Source organism: Trichosurus vulpecula, chromosome 3, assembly GCF_011100635.1.
Source record: "Trichosurus vulpecula isolate mTriVul1 chromosome 3, mTriVul1.pri, whole genome shotgun sequence".
Lineage (NCBI taxonomy): Eukaryota > Metazoa > Chordata > Mammalia > Diprotodontia > Phalangeridae > Trichosurus > Trichosurus vulpecula.
Window position 1 is genome coordinate 397117433 of NC_050575.1, and position 13311 is coordinate 397130743.

The 13311-nt window shown below is 40.2% G+C and overlaps 1 protein-coding gene across 3 annotated transcripts in view; it reads right to left on the reverse strand.

The window, feature by feature from the left end:
* The window catches only part of ZNRF1 (zinc and ring finger 1), a 93276-nt gene that overhangs the window by 69443 nt on the left and 10522 nt on the right, over window positions 1-13311 (reverse strand). The window lies entirely within an intron of this gene.

Consider the following 13311-nt stretch of genomic DNA (forward strand, 5'->3'; position numbering starts at 1 on the left):
CAGTCCAAACTCCTCTGGAGTTTCCCCATCACAAGGGATTTGTGCCCTAACCACATCTAAATTTTTGTCCACTATGGAAGCTATGGAGAACAAATGCTTCAAAACTTGATAGCTGACTTGGATAGCTTGCTCTGTCCAAGTTCACCTAAAAACGGGACAACTCAAAGTTCTTCTTGTGGCTAGGTGGAGGTGGAGTGGATTGAGGTCTGAGTTTGAATCTTGCCTCAGAAACTTTATCAGCTGTGTGATCCTGGGTAAATCATTTAACCTCTCAGCCTAAATCTCATCATCTGGAAAATGTGGATGTTAACTGACCTTACCTCACAGGGTTTCTGTGAGGATCAAATGAGATGATATGTGTGAAGTGCTTTGTAAAACCAGAAGCACTATATAAATGCTAGCTAATCCTACAGAGCTCACACATTTATTAAGGCTTGTTACACGCCAGCCACTACGCTAGGAATATGAAGTAAAAAAAAAAAAACTGAAGCAATTCTTGCCCTTGAGGAACTTCCATTCTATGGAGAAAGTGACAACATGTACAAAGATATAAGGATATAGATAAGGAAAGTGTGTTTCAAGATCACAAATCAAACTGCAAACTTTATCTGGATAACACACAGTTCAATTCCCATTGGGCATCTGGGTCAGCCTTATGAACACTGGTGCATCACGTACATGATCAAAACATCCTTAATCAGATTTCTGATCAGACAGGTTGCTTGGGAAGGAATTCAAACTGACACAGAACAAATGAGCAGAAACAGCAGAACAATTTACGCAATGACCAAGATGCTCATTTCTGTGATGATGACTCTCAAACCTACTCATCCGATCCTAATCTTCATCCTGAACTGAACGTCCTATAGACATGTTAAGCTCAGCGTGTCTGAAACAACTCATTATCTCTCCCCTAAACCTTCTTCTCTTTCTAACTTCCCTATTACTCTAGAGAGTACCACTATCCCTTCAGCCATCCAGGTCTGCACCCTAGGTGTCATCCTCCGCTCCTCACTCTCTCTATCCACTCTGTTGCCTAAGCCTGGAGATCTTACCTCCCTCTTCCTCTCCTCTGACACTGCCCTCATCACCTCCCTCCTACACTACTACGACAGCCTGTTGTGATCTATTGTTTCTTCAGACAGTAAAACATGCGTCTTGCCTTTCTACAGAGAGATGGTAGACTATAGGTGAGAAATAAAGTTATGTTGTAAGCCATGGTCAATTTCTTTTGCTTCACTGTATACCCTTTGTTAAAAGCTAAGTTTCTATTGCTGGTGACAACAGGGAAGTTAATGAAATATGATATTAATGTAAAATAAAGAGTATCAATAAAACATTTCTATACTCTAAAGCATATTTTTCCTTTTAAATTGTAATTAATAGCCATGTCTTTCATTTTTTGCAACGTTAGTGCTTAATATATCTGACACCCTCTGATTCTCTTCTTTAAAAAAAGTATTAATGATAAAACAAAGATAAGAAGAGTCTTTTAAGGAGTATAAACCTCTGGTTTATCATTTATTAATTCTGAACCACATTTTTCAATATATTTTGTCAGAGAGCAGCCATATGGCACCATGGAGAGTTAAGAGCTAGGAAGACTGAGTTCAAATCCTACCTCAGATACTTCCAGCTTTGTAAGCAAGTCACTTCAAGTCTTTCAGCTGCCTTCAGGAATAAAGTAAGCCCTTAATAAATGTCTGTTGACTGCCTGCTCCTCCCAAACTCTATTTCCACCCCCAACCTCTCCTCAACTCACCAGTCCTACATTTGGTCAGATCACACTGACACCTTAAACTTCATGTGTTCAGAGTGGAATCCTCTCCACCTCCCCAACCCTGCCCCTTCCTCAACATCTGCTTCTGTTGATATCTCTAATGTCTCAGTCATTGTGTACAAATAAAGGCCAAAAAAAAATAGTGTCTGCCCTCAAGGAGCTCACATTCTAGTGAGGGAGAAAACATGCAAACAACTTTGTACATAGCAGATATATACAGGATACATGGAAAGTCATCTCAGAGGGAAGAACTGTAAGCAATTCTGAGAATGGCCTATTACAGAAAATGGCATTTGAGCTGAGTCTTAATAACACAGTTATGGTCTCTTATTACAATCCCTTTTTCCTGTTCTACTGAAAAATATTAATACTATACTCTGCATTTCAGGCACAAGTCTAATTTAATATTGGTCTAAATCCAAGCTACTTCTACCTTAGAGAAATATCCCAACTGGCATGGTCCTCCTCAAAACCCTCATGCATGTCTTTACCTCAAGATGATTGCAGGTAACATTTATAGGTTATTTTGAACATGGAAAATGTCAAAATGTGAAAATAATTTTGAGTTAACATTCTAACAGGACAATAGTCTTTAATAACTACTCAGTTTCTTTCTGGACAACTCCTTCATTCAAGTGTTCTCCAGGAGTAATCCAAAAGACTTCTTTCCTCTAGTCAATGTCTTAATCCTTTCTGAATGGAGAAGGCTCTACTCTAAAGTGAGACAGACAGAGCCCAATCATTTCAGGGGGTGAGAAGGCAAAGATTTAAAAGAAGATAGGAGGCATCCTTTGTTCAAGTTGGTTTTCTACTCTTAATCCACTTCCTTAAAAAAGGCCTTTTTTTTTTTCTTGATCAAACACACCTGAGAGAGCCTGGCAAGTTTTTACCCTAGAGAAATATTTTAACCTTTCTAGAAAAAGTGAAATGGAAATTTTTAACATGCTTCCACATGTGTGGGGAAATTAACTCTCTATTTGATGTCTGCTGAATTCAGAATAAAAATAAAAAGTTTTTTAAAAGATGACTATACAATAGTCCAGGTGAGAAGTGATGAAGGCCAGAATTGTGGAGGAAAAGGGAAGTATAAAAGAGATATAAAATTTATCAGCAGATTGGATATGAAGGGGGAGGAGCTGAGGAGACTGGAAGGATGGGATGGTGGAGGTCTCTCAACAGAAAGAGTTTAGAAGAGGGAAGTGCTGTTGGTGGATGGAGTAGGGGAAGGAGAATTCTTGTGGACATGTTGAGTTAGAAATGCCTATAGCTGCTGGGTAATTGGAGCTCAGGAAGGCTACTAGAGATGGATACGTAGATCTGAGAGTCATCTGCATGGAGATAATAACTGAAACCTTGGAAGCTGATAAGAAAGCCAGGTAACATAGTATAGAGCAAAAAGAGGTCCCAGAACAGTGCTTTAGAGAACACCCATGGTTAGTAGGTGTGTATGACCTAAATGAAGATCCAGCAAAGGATAAATGAATAACCAGAATCAATGAATGAACCAAAAAAAACCCCTTTATTAAGCACTTTGTGTGAAAAGTACTGTTCTAAGCAGGAGGGATACAAATAGAACAGTAAGACAGTTCCAGCTCTCAAGAAGCTCACACATTGTAATGGTGGGGGGGGCCCACAACATATACGGAAGATTTGGTCAGACAGGTAGGAAGAGGAGGAGAGAGTGGTGTCAAGAAAATATAAAGAGTGAAGATGAGATTTGAGACAAGGCCCTTGTATCTGGACCTTTGTTTTTGGAGAGGGCACCTACGCAGGTGATAACTGAGCTAATCTAACAGGAATTTCTCTACTTCTTCATCCTTTGCAACAGATACTGGCACATAAGATTCAGTGATCTTCATGGCATTTTAAATTATAATTACATAGCCCTGCAAATCGAAATGACCAAACACTCTAGGAATGATGCTTCCTGTTTCCTCTGGACACATGACGAAACCTAACAATGTCAGTCTCTAAGGAGAGGCTGTGAGTCAGCCTGCCATTTAATTCCTTCTATCTTCTAGCTTCATTCATAGAGACTACCAATATTAACATAGTTTAGTTACTCCAGCAGTTCGTCAGCTAGGTAGCTGTTAAAGACCTCATACCCAGAAGGCCAACAGTTAATTTAAGATGTATAGATGGTCCACAACTGTGATTTTTGCCATCCTCTGTCTGCCACTTTTCCACCATCACAGAAGAGGCTGCTGGTAGCAGATTCTTCCAGGCCACACAACATGGAAGCCTCTTGCCAAAGCTCTCCTAGTCTTCATACTGATTCCAACAAAATGCCAGGGCTTAGCAATCTTATCAGTCCACAATGCCTGGCTTCATTCCAGGAAGCTACTCTTTCCTCTCACAACTGCTGACTTTCTGTGACTTGGCCAAAGTCATTCAAAGTCTGCTATTTCATCAATGAAATTTGGATATTATTATTCTTAACACCTTCCTCCCCTCCAACCCCCCACCCCACTGCTCAAACACTCCTAACAACCCTATCATGGGGATCTAAATCAGTCAGCAGGTAGCTAGGTGACACAGTGGATAGAATACTTGTCCTGGAGTCAGGAAAGCTTGACTTTAAATTTGGCCCCAGACACTTACTAGTTGTGTGACCCTTGGCAAGTCACAACCTCTGTGTGTCTCGGTTTTCTCATCTGTAAAATGGGGATAATAATTACACCTACCTCCCACAATTGTGAGCACCAAATGAGATAAGTTATTTGTGAAGTACTTTGAAAACCTTAAAATGCTTTATAAGCTGTTATTGTCGGTAAAGTGCTCAAAGATCATGAGATGAAAGTTGATGGGTTCGTGTGTTGTGTGTATGCATGTATGGGTATGTGTGAATATATACATATACATATATATATATATACATATATACATATATATATATAATTTTAATTAAAGCCATATTCAGTTAGGTCAGGGGTAGGGAACCTGCAGCCTGGAAGCTTCATGTGGCCTTCTAGTTCCTTGGATGCAGTCTTTTGACTGAGTCCAAGTTTTACAGAACAAAATCTTTTCATTTATTTCAAGGGGATTTGTTCTGTGAAGTTTGGACTCAGTCAAAAGGCTGCACCCAAGGACCTAGAAGGCCACATGTAACCTCCAGGCTGCAGTTTCCCCACCCCTGAGCTAGGTAACTCCTCTTCCTTCATGAACTTTACCACAAGCACCCTTCTAGATTTGGCCAGAAGCAAAATGCAGTGTAAGAGTTGCAGCTTTTCTCTGGCACAGAAAGGAAAATTCATGCTTTTTCTCTGCCATTTTATAAGCTCATTGAGAATGACAAGGCTTTGTGAACTCTGTGAAGGACAATAGAAGAGGAAGTGATTCACACAATTTAATTTTTGAAACTCACCATTGATGGCAATCCAAATGAGAGATGTAGGCTCATACTTTTACAAAATTAAATACTACAGAATTTGTTATTCTTTTAGCATTTATTTTTTCAAAAGAGACGGTGACCAACAAAAAGACTCTTTGTACATAGAATGGATCAGAGACACCAAAGTCTGAGTAAAGTTCCGGGGTTTTAAAAACCAATGTAGGGCTATGAGATTTGAGAACAAGTCCTTATCCTATGAACCTCAGTCTCCCATCTATAATAAAATGATGTAGCAGGCTTTCCTGACCTCCAAAGGCAATGGGCAGGAAGAGGAAATATATAATGCTTTAAGCTTCTTGGCAGAAACCTGGAGTTCTTAATCCCTTCTGCATCTTGGACTCTTCTCTGGCAGTCTGGTGAAGCTATGGACCCCTTCTCGGATATTATGTTTTTTAAATACATAAAATAAATATACATAGGATTACAAAGGAAACCAATAATATTAAAATACAGTTATTAAAAACACAAGTCTACAGACTCCAGGTTAAGAACTCCTGAGCAAAAATACCATAGAGGCAACTTCACTTTCCAAATCCTATCTCTAGGGATGGGGCCAATACCTTGTTTCTTGTATATACAGACCTATGGTAGCTCATATCAGAGAGATTTCAATCGACAGTGATATTTTAAATTAATGGTTCATATCTTACTTGGGAGTTGTCCTTGCCTGAGTTTTTCCTACACATTGTCTATATACAGTGTACTTACCTTGCCTACGGTCTGGGAGAAGGCTAGAACTGGCTTAAAACTAAAAAAAAAGTTTTATTTTATAGGTAACTGTTATTGTTTCACAAGTAACTGGAAGAAGGGAGGGGAAGGATAAGTGAAGAGGGATGGGTTTTGATACCCAGAATCCAACAATTATTTACACTTTGGGTCTCCCTAATGTGATTCCTGTGTGGCAGATAACCTGAGCCATGGTCAAAAAGGCACAGACCCTACTGAGCAGATGCACAGGCTTCTCCCATGTTTCCACAAGTGTGCTCTTTGCTTGGTAGTTTCTGCTTTGCAGAACCCTTAGCAAGTGAGAGCATTTCTCTGAGCCAAAAGACATGAATAGCTGCCATTTAGAAACCTGGCCTCAAGTGCACATGTCTTTGCTGCACAACCATTTTCTTTCAGAGGTTCTAAATTCAGTTGAATAACTTGGAAACTGAAGGCACATTTTAAAAACTCTTTCCTGCACTAGCCATAGACAGAAATAGACCCTTTGCCGAAAGAGGCTTAGGAGGAGTCGGCCGGCTCAGGAACAAGCTAGCTATGTCCTCCTTCCAAATGGAAGGAGTTAGACAGGAACAAGCAGTTTTATTTAACGCTTATTCCCTCTCATCAGAGATTTACTGAGTGCCCGTTGCATTTCTGGCACCGGTCTAAAGCTATATGGATTTCACACTGAATGGACGGTGAAAACCTAGTCCATCCCCTAGGTGCTCTGTCACTTACTTGCCCTCTTTGGGTAAGCTGTTCCAGGGCTGGGTCTCTCCTAGTTGGGCAGACGATTCCATTTCCCCACTGGCAGCCTCAAACAACTTGTGGCAATGATCAATTCAGTTTATGGCGCCTTGGCCTAACAAGAGATAATGATCTGTCTAGCAAAGAAGTGGAAGGATAAATTTCAATTTAGCTAGAGCCACACAAATCACTCAGAGGAGAATCTTCTATAAATGATTTCCTCAGGATCTCACCTCAACAAAGATAGGAAAAAAGACTGGAAAAAAATAAAAAGTCACCAGAAATTACAGAGAGAAGCACGCGATCTCTCTTTAGGGATACAGAGACAAAAATCAAACAGGCCCTGCCCTCTAGGAGCCTCCATTCTATAACTGTTCTTCAAAGCCTGCCCTGTACCACCCCCAAAAACCCTGTGGACAAGCCACTCTCCTAGTTAACATTCATTTTCAAAGGAAAGTCAGTCCTAAGCCCCTTTACTAATATGGAGGTAGAGTGGCGCAGGGGAAAGAACGCTGGCCTTGATGTTAGAGGACCAACCAGGCAGCGTGGAACAAGAGAAAGTGTACTGGATTTAGAATCAGATGACCTTGGTTCAAATTGTGGCTCTGTTAATCACTAGATCTGAGTAACTCACAACCTTGTCAGGCATCACTTTCTTACCTGTAAACTAGAAGGGACAGGGTTTGGACTAGACGGCCAAATCTATGATGCTATAATCTTGGTCCAAATCCTGCTACACAAATTACTATCTCTGTGACCTCGAGGAAATTACTGCACCACTTGCGGGGTGTGCGTGTCTGTGTGATTTTTCTCATGTGTCAAATGAGAGAACTGGACTGGATGCTCTCCAAGGTCCCTTTCCAGCTCCAAATTCTATGGCTGTCCAAAGCCCACCAAAATGCACTAAACATTACAAAAAATGCTACTCTTATTCTTCTACCACATCATTATTATCCTTCCCCTAAAGGAGTCCCATCCCTTTTCCATGTGTCTTATCTAACTAATATGATGCATTTTCATCCTCAGAGACCAAGGAGCAAGCTGAATGCTGTATATAAGCATCAAAAATGCCACTTCTCCAAAGAACAGGTTTGGAGGCTGATGCCAACCCCAACACAAGCTTTCACACTTCATTTTCTCTTTGGCCTTTGTCTAATCTAGTCACTCTTAATTACTGCAGTGCTACATGTAGAGTTAAAGGGGGACATCCCCTTTCTTTTCTTCCCCAAGCTGTGTTCTTTAGGAAACTGCTATATGAGCTTTGGCAAGCTGCTTATTGGGCACTGTGGATCTCAGTTTCCTCATGCAAAATGAGGACAGGAAATCCTGTCCTGTGACCTCCTCACAGGGTTCTTAAGATCAAATTAGACCGTGAATTTTATTGGAGGGGGAAAGGGAGAGAAATTCCTGTACCTGTGATGTCATAAGTATGGGGAATTCCTGGAGAGGAATGAAGACTGATGCCTGTTCTGCCACGAGGTCTTAAAAGCTGTCGAGGTTCCACACTTAGTATGTGTCTGAGGTGGGACTTGAACCCAGGTCTTCACGTATTAGGGGCTGGCTAGGTGCCTTTCAAATTACTTTCAAGAGCAGGAAATAGACATATGTAAAATATAGTGATTCAACTTTCCATGTTCAATTTGGCCAAAGCCACACAAAGCAATCAAACCCAAGAGGATAATTTCCTTAAATTCCCATAACCCCACTATACTCACTGTAGGTTACTTAACCAACATCAGGGAGGGAGGAGTCTAAGGACAGTTTTTCCTGTTCCATTAGACTAGATCAAAGATGGGCCAAATATGGTTGGTTTTGTCCAACTTTTCTGAGTCTGATTCCGGCTGACTCCTGAGTATAAATGCACGGCCCACAACTGGGTTTTCCCTCTCAGGATTTTGTCTTTTCTAACTCTTAAGGGGCCTAGTATTTTTCAAAGATAGTTGGGCCGTATTATCCCATGTCCTGAAGCATTAGCAAATCCTCCATTCACCATCAGAATAATGCAGAAGAGAACAGAAGAAAATAGTAGTAATCCCAGGAGGAAGAAGAAAAGTCTGTCTCCCTAAAAAAATGTAAAGCATTAAAAGTTTAATATGGCATTTCAGCACATCCAGGGTATGGAGAAAGGCTTAAGGCTACTGTTGCTATGGCAACAGATCCTTGCCACAGCTGTGAGTCCCTACAGGGTGCAATTTTGAAAGGTTTCCTTAGGAAGGAACACTCCTCCTCTGTGACTATCAGAACAAAAAAAAATGGTGGGCTTCCTGCCTCCCTCTGTTCATAGTACTTTGCTTCACAGTAGAATGGGAAGACCAAGATGGTTTTATATAATATTTCTGAACCAGAAAAAAATTTAGAGTTCATTTAGTCCAACCCCCTCATTTTATAGATGAGAAACTAAGCAGGGAGGTTAATGACTTTCTGAAGTCTTCCATAAATGACTTTCTTTCTCTTTACAACTGGAGGCCCTACCATGAACTAATCCACCAAGCTCTGGCCACTTCCTAATTCTCGATGTATCAAGAGAGCTCCAAAGTAATTTCAAAATCCCTTGGGTTACAAATGTAATTTCTACCAAAGCTTTGAGGAAATCAAGACCCCCTTTGCAGAGTCAGACCGCAGTCTCCATTCCTCTGTAACCATAATCAATGAACCCCAAAGACATATATTCCTCCACCCTAGTCTAAAGATACTGGGAATTTCATGCCACAGAAACCAATCTGCCCTTAAGGCATACAAGCAAAACGGAAAATCCATTACACTCAAATACCAACACTTTGAGATTAGTTTATTAAAACAGAAGAAAGGAGATAAGTTCTTACTTGGTTTCACTGGCTACATATTGCCTGTGTACTAGTCAAGCACTCTGTTTGCAAAATGGGTATACTGAAATTTCTATCGCCTATGTCATAGATGAGTCAAGAGGATAAATCACATTTTTCTTAAAAGTGCATTAAATTCTTAGACAAAAGGTATTTTTAGTAATGCTGTCATTCAATGCAATAAACGCAATGCAATAAACATTTATTTGTAAGCTGTTGAGCTATAGTTTCTAAGACAGAGTCCCCTACCCTCATGGAGCTTTCAGTCTGGTAAGGGACATAAGTACATACAAATTGATATATATGATGAATGCTAAGAGAGGAACAAGCTGTAATGAGTTTAGAGGAAAATTTACTTCATATATACTGCACACATTATAGCTAAAAGAATTATTTCTGTCTTCAAGTTTGTCTATTTGGTAGCTATACAACAATGGACATGTTTGGCAAAAGTATCTGACAAGTTCAAGGATATTAATTAACGGCATTTGGTTCTTCACCCTACCATTTCCCCTCCTCTTTTCACCCCCCCCCCCAAAATAAGATAGTACAAATAAAGTCTTCTAAGAACTTGGGTAACTAAGTTAGGAGAACCCACCTCTGAAGTAGGAGAACTATAAGCACTTTGGGAAATGGGCAGAGAAATAAGATGTAAGGTTGAATTAACTATGGAAAACTTTTGGATACCTCTACAGAAAAATCCATTTTTCTGCTATACAAGGCAAGTGCCAAATCAGCCTCCCCCTCTCCCAGAAGCAACATCACCAGGGGAATGTTTTGTTGTTGAGGGTGGAATTTGAGTGCGAGATTGGGGGTGGAGGGAAGAGCCTTCTCTGATGATGGAGACATAGAGAGCAGTGGAGCATAACCAAATGCTGTGTCATGCTAGAACTCTGGGGCTTTCTATGCTGACACCAAGTCCTGAATTCAACCAGCAAGAGAGCAAATGGGATTGTGCTGGATGAACAGCAAGGGTAACCACCACTGGGACCTGTGGTGTCACTACAGAATTTAGGGAAGCAATTAATTCATTAAAACATTATTCTAGGGCAAAGGAACATAAAAGTGAGGCCATGGAACAAAAGGCCAGGTCAAATTAAAAATGAAAAAAGTGGTGTATTCTGATTGTAAAAACTACTCCTGCCATAATGATGAAATATTCTGGCCTTATTCCTCCCTCCAACCCCAGATGGACAGGTAAGTGCCACTCCAGTGTGCTATAAAGAGAAAAAAAAAGACTACTTTGAAGTTTTAAAAATTGAAAGTACCAGAAGCATTAATAGCAAACACCCCTTGTAAAGGGAGCTAAAAGAAAATACAACCAGTTCTGACTTCTCAGCATCTCAACCGATCAGAGGCTCTAAAGCAGTTAGTTACCACAGGCACTAAGAAAAGTATGCTGTTAGAATATGTGGGAGACTCAGATTACAACACCGGAAAATCAGATTTCCTTCCTTGTCCCTGTACACAGTGCTGCAAAAACCCTGTTCCCAAATATAAGCTACTTATAGGCCCATTACTTGTAACTTAGGACAAAATCCCAAATTCTGGTAAGCAGTCAAGATTTTTTCCATTATTAAAAATCTCTTCAGAGTATCCACAGAATTATTAGTTTCAACATCCTTTATCCAGGCAAGTGTGAAAGGAAAATAAAAATGTTTTAATTCTGAGTGCACATTCGAACAGAAGACTTTATACAGCAAAAGCTGCCCTTTTTCGAAATATTATAGAACATAAGACAGGAAGAAGAGGCTTGACTCCATTCAAATTGAAAGCAGATCACCCACTTAAGGGTCTCAATCCCTTTGCCTACAATTCAGGGAAACAGGAACCACAAAGCAATGGATTTTTGAGTACTATGCCAGATAGCTTTTTAATGGCACTTTTATACATCATGACAAGTGTATTAAAAAACTTTTGTGATATCTTCCACAGGTTGAAATGAGGATGGCTATCATACAATCCTTTCACAAAAATGGAAAAGAGCAAGCTAGAGCATTTAAAAATGGCATGACTTTCTGAAGTCAGTCCTGTATTCTTTCTGCTGGCATAAAGACGAGACTATCAGAGCACATTTTTCCTTTCAAGAGTTAACTGATGGCTTCTTTCTTCATCTTGCCATCTGGTCCTAATAGAGCTGCAGTTTTCTTTGGGGATCTCTTGAAATGTGGTGTCCAGTTTTTCCTTTGGTCATAATTTTCAAGGAGTCTGATTATGCTTAAATTATCTCTCCTGTTTTCTCAGTCACTTGTTTTTGATAGTTGATACTTTCAATCTTGTGACTTTGCTCTAATATTTCTTGTCTCATGGGTTCACTCTTTGGTTCTTCCTATTTTTTAAGGGAGACCACCACTTGGGTAAGGTTTTCTATCTTCTGGGGTATTTTTTAATTCTATTTTTTATTCTAAACCTAAAACTAAAAAAGAGCATTTTCATATACACAGAACACACACACAAAAGGAGGACCGTATACAAAACTGAATTCTCCATCTCATACATGTGTCAAGTGTCTGAGGCCGGATTTGAACCCAGGTCCTCCTGACTCCAGGGCCGGTGCTCTACTGACTGCGCCACCTAGCTGCCCCAGTATGCTTTTTTTTAAGTATGAATTTTACACTTTCAAAACTGTTCTGCTTATCTGTGTTTCTTTCTGTTCCCTTCTGTACATTAAAAAAATGTTTCAATAGCCATCTTTTTTTTTTTTACATTCTTAAGTCTTTTGAAGTTGTTTTCTTTACAATGTTGTTTTCCTTGTATAAAAGGTTCTCTTAGTTTTGCTCACTTCACTCTGCATCGGCTCATACTACCTAAGAATCTCTGAAATCATCTGTCATTTCTTCTAGCTGGCATAACAACATTCTATTCATATACCACAGTTTGTATAGCTACTTCCCAATTGATAGTGCTCACTTCCTTAAATTCTAGTTCTTTGCTTTTCTCTTTAACCTCCCCTTGGGCATAGCGGATGTTTATAGCTACTCCCTCCCCCCATGATTATACTCCCTCTTAACACCACACACACACACAAACACACACACACCCCTCCATCCCTGTTTGTTTCCCTGTTGAGTTTGATATATTTCTATGCTGGTGTTGGTATATGGCTAACCTTTCTTTATCTATTTCAGAAAAGAGTGAGATTCACCAATGCTTGCTCTCTTCTTCCTCCATGCTTGAATACTTTTCATGTACTTCAATTGTAAGAAATAGAAGTTCCATCTGTTTCTTCTTCCTTTCTACATGCTTACAACTGTTGTGGGGTTACTCTCTTCTGGGTTTACCTTTTGTATTTTGTGTTTTCACCCATTTACTCTTACTTTCAGACTCAGTTATTGGACTGTATTTTTATGTTTAGGAGAGTTCCTTCTGATCCTGCTGGATGTTTTGGGTAGGCCTCATTTTAGTCCTGTTCCCTCTGTAGTCTGAATAAAAGCTACAATTGCCAATCTCAAAATGGTGGCTGGTGTTGGGCCTCAATCTCTGCCTCAGTCTCTTTATGGTTCATTGCAAGCATTGGCTTTGGGTAGGCTCTTCTACATCTTGCACAATCCCTAATCAGAAGCTGGTTCTGTCTTTTGCTGTCACCTGTAAGGTTCTAGGATTGCTGGAGATTGCACTATTCTCCTGCAGTTTCCTTGGTACTGGTACTGAGGCACTGAATTGGCCCTGTCTCCTTCATTGGCTCCCGTGCTCCAAGTTTACATCCAGGTTCTATCTTCCTGCTCAGAGATCTATGGCGATTAATTCTGTACGTACCTGCTTCTGTTCTATTCTGAAAAAGCAGGGTTTGGATCTGGTTTCAAGCCCCTAATTATTGGAGCTTCAGATGGCTTGCTCAGAGTGTAGGCTGCCTGGCTCCAGGTCCA